Source organism: Choloepus didactylus, chromosome 12 (assembly GCF_015220235.1).
Source record: "Choloepus didactylus isolate mChoDid1 chromosome 12, mChoDid1.pri, whole genome shotgun sequence".
Lineage (NCBI taxonomy): Eukaryota > Metazoa > Chordata > Mammalia > Pilosa > Megalonychidae > Choloepus > Choloepus didactylus.
Genome location: NC_051318.1, coordinates 99,723,400 through 99,733,757, shown reverse-complemented (window position 1 = coordinate 99,733,757; position 10,358 = coordinate 99,723,400).

Genomic DNA, 10,358 nt, shown 5'->3' with positions numbered 1-10,358 from the left:
CCTTCCAACTCTAAAATTATTAAAATTTCCTGAAAGACTGACCAGGTACCTTTTCCTCTTTTGGTTTGACTTTGGGAGATATCGTAGTTTAGGATTCTTTAAGCTAATTCTGGTTCTTTTTTGTGCCTTTTGAATTAGCTGCAGCGTGGGTCTGTTCTATGCAACGGGTGATATGCTAATGGGTTTGTGCAGGTTTAAATGTAAATTTTTGAACAATCTCAGACCTGTGGGTTTTCCAAAAAGGTAATGAACAAGTAAACAATTAGGGAAACGCGGGATTTCTGCCGATGCAAGGGTGCCCTCTGCTGGCCACACTCACACGGCGTCTCTGTCACTGCTGGTGACTGCACAAACCTCGACCCCTCCCTTCTCCTGCAGCATTCCAACCGAAAACCACATTATGCTTGGGAATGGGGACGCGAAGAGAGGGAACGGTGTCCCAGCCTTAAAGCACCAGCGGACTGGTGGTACAAACCCAAATCAGATCCCTATGATGCAACTCCAGTGGCGTGAAGATCTGCCTCAGGTCCCCACAAGTTTGCAACCACAGGTTGCATGCAGGAGCCCAAGTCAAACAGCCCAACACAATACCCTTTTGTTGGGAAAGGAGGACTAATAACACACCCTAGCATTTTCTCTGTGCACTGAAACAGATATACACAAGAGGGAGGTGACTTACTCATTCTTCTTTGGCGATCTGAGCCCCTGCAAGTGGCTCTTCAGTGTGGGCCAGGGTGCAACAAGGGAAAGAGTAGAGGTTAAATTAATAATCAGGTGCATTTAAAATATACAACCTAGGCCTCTAGCACTTTTTGTAAGAACATTCTTATCTTCCCACTAGATTTTGTTGGGTTGTTTTGTAATACAATTTTATCTGGTTGCATTTTTTTTTTTAAATATCTAAACAAGAGTGCTTTATTGATTAAAGGTTAGCTTTAATGGATACAAAACTGCTTGTAAAATAAGTGTTTTCAAAATACATTCCTATAAGTAGAGATTACCTCTTAGTAAAAGAGCAATTATGTATTAGCAAAAGTATATATTTCTATTTGGGCAGCAAAACAGAGAGGGATTTACAAGTGTGACTTGGATCCGGTTCCCTTGAACGACCCTTATCAGGTGGCAGTTTGCCCTAAGCAGGACTTTTATTCAAACACAAACAGGGCTTATAGTGACAACCTGCTTTTTTCTCACTGTTAGTTTTCTCGAGCATAGTTAATAAATGCCAAAATAACCCAAATAATTGACCTCATATGGAGGTATTCTATAGTCATGGAGCCCCTTTTCCTTGGTAAACATGTTGACCAAAGCACCTAAATACAAAGTGTATGACAACTCACGATTCAATGGTAGAAGGGCAAAGCTAAAGAGACCAGATGAGTGTGTCAAGTACTGCCCCTTCATAACTAGTATATTACTACCTCATTTTATTTTTTGTCTGAGCAAAAAAAAACAAAAAACAAAGCAACCATCCTCATCCTCGGATTAAACGTTTCCCAACCCCAGCCACTGTGGTGAAATGAAATGCAGAACCAGCACCCTGCTCACCCACCCTGGCATCAGAGAGAAGGTTGAAGAAGTTCCCCTGGTAGGTGGAAAGGTGAGGGGGACAGGTGAGGGCCTTGGCCTAGGGCTCAGAAAGCCCAGCAGCCTGTCCTTAGGATATGAGATGTCTTTCCTTCTTACAAAAGACATGGAGAAATGTGCCTTACACAAAAGGAAGGAGCTGGCAAATAGGTGAGACAGTGTGCATGGAAAATTATCACTATTTGCCTCCCTTCAGAAAACCCTTCAAAAAGGGACCAGCAGAAGCAAGAAACAGGAACAGGGCAAACCTGGCAGGCCTCTGGGCCTCTCCGGGTCCAGGACTCAGAGCAGGACAGAGACACATCTACACAGGCCCGATTCCCGGGGCTGGGGCTGATCTTCCCCACACACATTTACAGAAAAACACATTCAAGGACAGTATAAAATTACAAAATGGTTGGCTTCCGAACAGGTTGATTTTCTTTAAAAAGCTATTTTTAAATTGAGTAAAAATATTTTTACTGATTTGGTTGCATTTTTCAAACTAGGTCAAGAGGCCTCTTTAATTTCTAAAATTAAAAAAAAAGTTCTTTCTTCTCATATCTTCTCAATTCTGGATGTGCAGTCACTCCTTTTAGTTAACTCCTCGTCTCTGGCAATGACTTCCTTTCACTTTAGATAACGGTCTGCTGGTAGCTTCCCTGCTATCTAAGCCAGCAGGAAAAGGAACTTAGAGGAAGAGGAAGGACGTGTTTTTTTTTCCCCCTTAATTTCTTCTCACAATATGTGAGGGAAGAAAATTAAGGAAGCAAGAAACGTCCCCCTCAATGCTGTAGTCTCCCTGGACAGACTTCTTGGAGCCACGGCCTCCAGGAATACTCATTACAAAAGCAGAAAGCAGATGAATTTATGAAAGTGAGCATGCTATGAACCTCCTCCAAAACAGTTTCTACAAAGGGAGAAATTCAGGAAATCTATGCAAAAGAAGCAGAAAGGAAGGAAAGAAAGACAAAACTTGAACTTCATGAAAGTGGAAAAAGCAAAAGGGAGAAAAGGAGAAGAAAGAAAAAGGAAGAAAAGAGAGAAAGGAGAAGGTTTGGGAAGCAGAGAGGAATAGAAAAGAATACAGATGGTTATAGGGCTTGCACCAGAGTGAACATCTTAAATTTACAAATAAAATGTAAAATATATACTTTTTTTAAAAAAAATGCAGGCAATACAGAAGTGCATAAGGTAAAAAGTGAAAGCCTCCCCCCCCAACCCATACCCACTAAATAGAACTAGGGGAGGGGCAGGGTAAGGGGGGGAAGCAAAGCGCATCAAAAGCTGGTTCCTGCACACTAAGCTGCCCAAGCCCAGCTCCGGACGCTTGTGGTAGAAACCAAATGTTTGCCTGCAGCCAACAGCTGAACACAAAACCTTTAGACATTCTTCTGGTCCCGGGAAATCCTGAACTATTATTTCTCAGCAATTGAGGCCTCTTGCCAAAAACAAAACCCGAACCAAACCCTGTATTTTTTATGCATTCCTGGAATGGTAACAGTGTACCTGTAGCAACTCTGAAACAAGCCCACTAAGCTTCGGGAAGTCAACGGAGTGAAAGTGTTTACGGGCAATACAAATATGCAGCTGTCACTCCAAGCATCAAGGCTAGCTGGTGTGTGGTGGTGAAGGCTGACCAGAAGATTTGCATGGTTAGTTCTTATTTCTAACTTCCCTTGTCTGGCGGCGGGAATGAGGACCAAGATGGAGAGGGGGAAGGTGGCAGTTTCATGTCTCGTGTGTGGTGATAAACGAAAACCTGTTGAATTACCACAAGGATGTTAGTACTTCACGTAGCTGGTGGAGAGGTTTAGACAGTATTTTTCTCAAATGGTGATGACATGAAATAGTTAATCCTGAAGAATGGCTGCCATGTAATAGAATAACATCCTAAGGAATAAACATAGACTAGCCTCTTTTATCAACTATAAAAAGAGTTCTAATGTTTTGCTTTAATAATCATCCTTTGTGTTGTAATTCTTTTGAATTGTTCAAGTGTCAGTTTGGCCTTTAAGCAGAATATCTCCCAGATTCCAACAAGGGATGGACTAGATCAGTTTGCTTTGTATCTCCCATTTTGCACCTTTTTATAGTTTGTCTGTTGGTTGGTTTATACCTGACTTTGCTCCATAAGAGATTTAGCATTGCCTAGTGCCTTTCTCATCAGGGGTGATGTTTTGGTTTGCTAAAGCTGCCAGAATGCAATATACAAGAAACGGGTTGGCTTTTATGTTGGGAATTTATTAACTTACAATCAACAGATCTTAGACCATGAAAATGTCCAACTCAAGGCATCAACAGGACAATATCTGGACTCTGAAGACAGGCTGCTGGCATCTGGGACACATCTGTCACATGGGAAGGCACATGGCTGGCATCTGCTGGTCCTTTGCTCCCGGGTTTTGTTGCTTTCAGCTTCTGGTTTCAGTGGCTTCCTCTCTGAGCTTCTGTAGGTCCTCTCTTAGCTTCTCCAGGGCTTTTCTCTATAAGCCTCTCTTCATTTCATCTCTTAGCTTCTGTATGTATTTTATCCTCTTATGAATGACTCCAGCAAGAGGGTCAGGACCCACCTTGAATGAGATGGGTCACATCTCAATTGAAATAATCTAACCAAAATGTCCTTCCCACAATAGGTCTACACCCACAGAAATGGATTAAAAGAACATAGCCTTTTCTGGGATACATAACAGCTCCAAACTACCACTGGTGCTAAGTAACATTCAGCTGATAGGCTGCATATATTTGTATCCATGAACTACGTGCCAGTGAGACTGATCATAATGTTAGGTGAATATCTTTGGACCATACTAATACACAAAACTCAGGGTAACTGGAATAGGTTTCTCACAATTTTTATCTTACCAACTTGCAGTGGAAACAACATTTTTCTATGCCTTGCCTTTCATGACCATTCAAAGATAATGAAGTAAATGTTAGCCTTTGTTTTCCAGAATAAAATTTCTGGAGTCACTGGTAGCTCAGAGAATTCAGTTGCAAGATATATATTTCTATAGCTTGGTGTACATACACACAACCATACATATACTATGGTGTTTGAATGGAGATGTATGCACACACACACACACGCACACATTTTTCCCCCTGTGGCTTTTCTAAGCAGCAACAGAAAAAAGATTCCAAAAAATATAAAGGCAATCTGGGGTATATCCTATGCAGTGAGCTCTTTGGGATGTCTGTCATAGAAATTGATTTCAATATCTTCATAGTTACTCAAAGTAATACAACAGAATAGAGGTGTGAAGACTTGACTCAAGAAAATCAGGCCATCTCAAAAGAGTCCCTTTTAAAGAGTTGTAATCGCTCTTCTATTTGACTCTAAAAGAGAAGAAATACAAACACCGGTCTCCTGGGAAGCCAGTCCTCTGTAGTTAAAATAATCAAACCACACAGCTCTTTATGTTGGCAGTGTTGTAATTGTGCAACTGGGTGTGGGTACTGAATGCACTCAATAGATGAAATGCACTTTATTTAAAATAGAGAAGATTTCCTGGGGGAATAATAAGATAAAGAATGTTATAGTAATTTTATGAATGAGGCATAATCACCAACCAATAGAAATAAAATATTCCATATTGCTCTCCGTTTTTCATTAAATATTGGTTTACAAGCGTTGTTCTGCTGTTTGCTTTGGTTACAGTGAAAGTCTTTGGAATCTATATTCCATATCTGTTGGTATGTGCTACATGGCAGTCTTCACAATAAAGGAATTCTTTGTGCAAAAAGCCGACTAGATCCCAGGTTTGCATGGAACATCAGCCACAAGGGTGAATTTGTCCATGTGGGGTGAGGGCCTTGGGACTGGGTTGATGAGGCCTTACCCAAGAGATGCCTGAAACAACACAGCTAAAGATGCAAAAACAAAAACCAAGGTCTTAAGCATTGAAGATGGGCCTAGCATGAGGTCAGAGGGCAAAGGACGATCAACAAGGGAAGAACAGTAGTGGTGAGTGCCTGAAGCAGAGAATAAAGTAAAACAAGGCTGTGTGAGGCCCGAATCAACTAGAAGAGTTCAAAACTAAGGCTATGGATGACAGGCTGTGCCAGAATATTTCGCATTCCCCTTTTTAGTCGCTATTACCAATTTTACCAATTTAATTTATTGCCATTAACAATGACCACTATTACCAATTTAGTTTATACTGAAAAATTTCTGGCCACAAGGGACAAAAACACAAAATTGGTGTTGACGTGACTGGCATATCTTCTACCTGAGTTCTAGATATGGGATGCATCAAACCATAATCAGAAACCACTTCATTAGTTTCCTGAGAAACTGCTGTCCCAGGGCAAGAAATACTCAAATAATTGCTGTGTTCTCTCCATGGACCTCCACGGGACTGGTGAATAAGCTAGCAGCACAAGGGAGGTTGTATTAGTTAGGGTTCTCTAGGGAAACAGAACCAACAAGAGATGTCTATAAATATAAGATTTTGTAACAGTGGCTCATGCAACTGTGGGGATACATGAGTACAAATTACGTAGGGCAGCCAGTGAACTGGCAACTCCGATGAATGTGTTCAATGAACTCCTCAGGAGAAGCTTTGCTGGTGTTCTAGTTTGCTAATGCTGCCAGAATGCAAAATACCAGAGATGGACTGACTTTTATAAAGGGGGTTTATTTGGTTACACAGTTACAGTCTTCAGGCCGTAAAGTGTCCAAGGTAACACATCAGCAATCAGGTACATTCACTGGAGGATGGCCAATGGTGTCCGGAAAACCTCTGTTAGCTGGGAAGGCACGTGGCTGGCATCTGCTCCAAAGTTCTGGTTTCAAAATGGCTTTCTCCCAGGACGTTCCTCTCTAGGCTGCAGTTCCTCAGAAATGTCACTCTTAGTTGCACTTGGGGTGTTTGTCCTCTCTTAGCTTCTCCGGAGCAAGAGTCTGCTTTCAATGGCCATCTTCAAAATGTGTCTCATCTGCAGCTCCTGTACTTTCTTCAAAGTGTCCCTCTTGGCTGTGGCTCCTCTTAAAAAGTTCACTCACAGCTGCACTGAGTTCCTTCTGTTTGTCAGCCCATTTATATGGCTCCACTGATCAAGGCCCACCCTCAATGGGTGGGGCCACACCACCATGGAAATATCTCATCAGAGTTATCACCTACAGTTGGGTGGGGCACATTTCCATGCAAACAACCTAATCCAAATGTTCCAACTTAATCCCCACTAATATGTCTGCCCCACAAGATTGCATCAAAGAATATGGCTTTTTCTGGGGGACATAATACATTCAAACCAGCACACAGGTGCAGTCAATTGACAGACGATTTACTAAATCAGCCTTCTGGTTTATTAACCAGCCACAAATGTCCTTGCAGTAAAGGTTAGGCCAGTGCTTGCTTGACCAGACACCCGGACGCCATCACCTGGTCAAGTTGATACAGGAACCTAACCATCACAGAGGTCAAAGGATAAAGTCACCATGAATTTTTGTATGATGGTTTAGGCATCCACCTGACTATCAGAGAATCTTATTCCCCTACAGCATCTTCCTGAGGGCTAAAAAAGAAAAAAAAAAAAAAAAGAGGCAGAATCAAAGAGATAAGTCATTCACTTTCTACCGCCTTGGAAAATTATAGGATTTCACAGTTTTATCTTTGTAAATTGGAGCTTTTTCCTAGATCCGTGAAAAGCTGCCCGGCCCTTGGCATGGCATTTAGAGTGTCCCATGGATAAAACGGTACTGTCTGTAGCATCCTCATCCAAAGACGGAGGAACCAGCATTCCTGATGGAATTAAGGGAGGTGGAGATATTAGTTACTGGGAATAAGTCATGGACAGACGCTCCATGAAAGCAGGGAAGCTGTTTTTTGGGCACTAACCTGTATCCCCAACAGCTTACGTGGGGCCTGATTCATCATAGGCAAAGAAAAATATTTTAAAATGAATGGCGAATTAATAGATAAACCAGACAGAGTAGAAATGAGACAAGGTAACTAGATTTCGGTAATCACAACCCCAAGAGATCAGCCATCGAGGCAATTAGATTAAGTATAAAAGGTCACGGCACCCTGGCAATCAGAAGACAGGTCTCCTAGCCGTAGCCTTGTTTGCATTTCCTGCTGAACTTGGGTAGCATGAAGTTTCTAGAGAATTCTTTCTCATATTTTATTATGAAAATTTACAATATATAGCAAAGTTGAAATAATTTTATTGTGACCCCTTATATACCTGCCATCTAGACTCTACCACTAACATTTTATGATGCTTGGTTGTATTACCCATCTATTAATTTCTCTATCTATTCATCAGTCCAGCTTATTTTTTTTTGATGCATTTCTAAATGCATTTCAAACAGAAGTAGACTTCCCTCTAAAGAATTCAGCATGCTTATCATTATTTAAAACTAAAGGTGTCTTAATGGTTTTTTTCTTTTGAAGTCAAATTTATATACAATGAAATGCACAAGTCTTAAGTGTATGTTCCTTGAGTTTTCACAAATGTTTACACCTGTGTATCCCAAATCCCTATTATGATAGAGAATATTACCATCACCTTAGAAACTTCCCATAATTTTCTATGAATTTTTGTTTTGTTTTGTTTTGTTTTTCAACACAGTTTTATTTATACACCATACAGTCCAAAGTATACAATCAATGGCTCTCAGCATAATCACAGAGTTGTGCTTTCATTGCCACAATCAATTTTAGAACATTTTCACAGCTCCAAAAAGAAAAACCCATGCGTCTTTTACCTCCCTATTTATTGACACTTACCTTTGGTATGGTGCCTTTGATACAAGTGATGGAAGAACATTAAGATATTACTGTTAACTATAGTCCATAGTTTCATTTAGGTGCATTTCCCGCCCTTTTACCACCCTATTATTAACACCTTGCAGCTGTGACATACATTTTGTTCTAATTCATGGGAGAACATTCTTGTATTTGTACTATTAGGTTGGTTGGTTTTTGGATAACAAAAGTGTTGAAACTTTAAAGTGGTTTGATTACAGCTTCCAAAAACTGGGGCAAACTAATAGGTGGTTCTACATTTGGGGTAAATAGAATTTCATGAGCATCATCTTAAGAATCTCAAATGATTTCAAGTAAGGAGATCCATGAGAATGGGTGATTACTTGCTCTTCCCAAATCTCAGTCTCAAGTCAAAGAAAAGACAAATATAAGCATGCATCTCATGGCAAACCTCACACGCCCTCCAATGACGATGCACAGAAGGGAAAAGGGTTTGCTCGCATCACCATCCGCTGCCTGAAACTCAAACTGCTCTGGGTGACTTTCCGCACATTTTCTGGAACCCAGGCAAATCTCATTCTTAAAGTCAATCAACCAACAAGTCTTACCCCCTCCCCCTCAAAATTGTGTGTTGGAAACCATTCAGAATGCTTTCTTATAACGTCTTAAGGAAAATAATGAAATAAAAGTATTTACATTACCACATTTGATCTTCATTTGACAAGCATGTTTCTGGCCAACACTTCAGCTTCTGCCCCTGGGATCAGAACATGAAACCTCAGTCACAGCTGGGTAGGGCTGGACATTGTGATGTCATTAAAACACTCTATTAAAATACCCTTCAAGACTTTATTGTGGGAAATGTCCATTGTACAAAATGTCCACTGTATAAAAGCAGAGAGAAGGAAAATGAATCCCATGTAGCATTCATTACCCAGCCCCAATAATTATCAACATTTTACCCTCTTGTTTCACTAAATCTGTCCCCGCACGTTTTTTAACTCTTCTTAAAAATTTTTGTAAAGGATATATTACATGGAATTTCCCATTTTAACCATTTTTAAGTGTACACCTCAGGGGCATTAATTACACAATGTTGTGTTACCATCACCACCATCTGTTGGCAAAAGTTTTTCATCCTCCCAAACAGAAACTCTGTACCCATTAAGCAATAACTCCCCCAAATCCCCTCACTACCCCCCCCGCCCCAGCCCCTGGTAACCTCTAATCTATTTTCTAGCTCTTTCTAGAAAGCCAGATCTTTCATATAAGTAGTGGAATCACACTATTTGTCATTTGTGCCTTGCTTCTTTCATTTTGCCCACACATTTTGATGTCATTGTTGTTGGAATGTTGGAATATTTTAAAGCAAATCTAGATACCATATTGCTTCAGCATACATCTCTCACTGATAAGGACTTAAAAATTTTTTCATCTTGAGATCATTTTAGCCTTAAAGAAGACTTGAAAGCGTAGGACATAGTTCACACGTGCCGTTATCCTGGCATCTTAAATGACCATAGCATATGAAAACGAAGAAATTAACCTTGGTGTAATACTGCTTACTCCAGTACAAGACTTATTCAGTCTCCTCTGTTTTCCCACGAATTTTTTTTTCTGTTCCAGGACCCCATCCAGGATCCCACGTGACATTTAGTTGTCATTTCTCCCTAGTGCTCTCCAATATGTGATAGTTCCTCCACCTTTCTTAGTCTTTCATGACCTTGACATTTTTGAAGGACACTAGTCACTTGTTTTGTAGAATGTCCCCTAATCTGGGTCTGTTTGATCTTTTCATGATTAGATTGAGGTTATTCATTATTGGGAAGGATCCCACCGAGGTGATGTGCCTTTCTCAGTGCATCATGGGGTACATGATGTCAGTATGCATTGCTGGTGATGTCATCCTTGATCACTTGTCTAAAATGGCGCCTGTTAGGATTCGCCTCTGCAAAATAACTATTCTTCCCTTTGTAATTACTAAATATCTGGGGTAAAGTACTTTGAGGCTGTGCAAATATCCTGTGTCTGCTTAAACTTTTGCCCACTAGTTTCAGTATCTGTGCCGGTTTGTAT